The sequence below is a fragment of the Mus caroli genome, chromosome 1 (genome assembly GCF_900094665.2).
Source record: "Mus caroli chromosome 1, CAROLI_EIJ_v1.1, whole genome shotgun sequence".
NCBI lineage: Eukaryota > Metazoa > Chordata > Mammalia > Rodentia > Muridae > Mus > Mus caroli.
The window spans coordinates 27000874-27001771 of record NC_034570.1 but is presented as its reverse complement, the minus strand read 5'-3'; the positions used below and the strand labels follow the sequence as shown (position 1 = coordinate 27001771).

At 33.6% G+C, this 898-nt stretch overlaps 1 non-coding gene across 1 annotated transcript; it reads left to right on the top strand.

The window, feature by feature from the left end:
• The first annotated feature begins 649 nt into the window (after positions 1-649).
• On the top strand, positions 650-756 carry LOC115032556. Its single transcript, XR_003838201.1, has one exon. It is a non-coding gene; the product is annotated as a U6 spliceosomal RNA (small nuclear RNA).
• Positions 757-898: the final 142 nt, after the last annotated feature.

Sequence of the window (898 nt, the reverse complement as noted above, 5' to 3'; positions counted from 1 at the left end):
GAGTTCCTGGGATTGAACCCAGATCCTCACATTTCACAGCAAGTGCCTGTATTCCTTAAGTCTTCTCCCAGGCCCCTTTCCTTCATTTAAATACCTGGTTTGTATTTGAATTATTGTGTTCTGTCCTTTTTATCACAGTGGAGATTAAGAGCTGTGGGAAGTATGCACATGATAAAACTGAGAGATATCTACCATAAGATGTGTAAAAAACACCAGAAGAAATTCAAGAAATGTGAAAAGTCAGGACAATAAAACATCTTCAAAGATCAAAATTACTTAGAAATTGCATCTATAAATATTATTGAGAAGGATGGAGACTAGATATGTATTCAGTCAACATTCTAGTTTAAAATTAATCAATGACTTTAAGGAGGATTTAAATAAATATATAAATGGAGTAAAATTTTCAATTCAATCCTGAATTAAAATTCAGCATAGGGACAGATAATCTAGAATTATGCAAAACAGAGAAACCATGGAAAAAGAAACCTTACTAAATCAAGTATAAAATTTGGAATCTGAAACAGCAAATCAGATACAAAACATTACCAATAGGCTAGGTGAATCAGAAGAAAGAATTTGTAGGATCTAAAACAAGGTTGAAGAATTATTACATTCAGACACACAGAAACATTAAAACAGAACTTTGGTGCTCGCTTCGGCAGCACATATACTAAAATTGGAACGATACAGAGAAGATTAGCATGGCCCCTGCTCAAGGATGACACTCAAATTCGTGAAGCGTTCCATATTTTTAAGCTTACAGAACTCCAAATAGACTGGACCAGAAAAGAAATTCCTTCCGACACATAATAATCAGAACAACAAATGCACTAAATAAAGATAGAATACTAAAAGCAGTAAGGGAAAAAGGTCAAGTAACATATAAAGGCAAGCC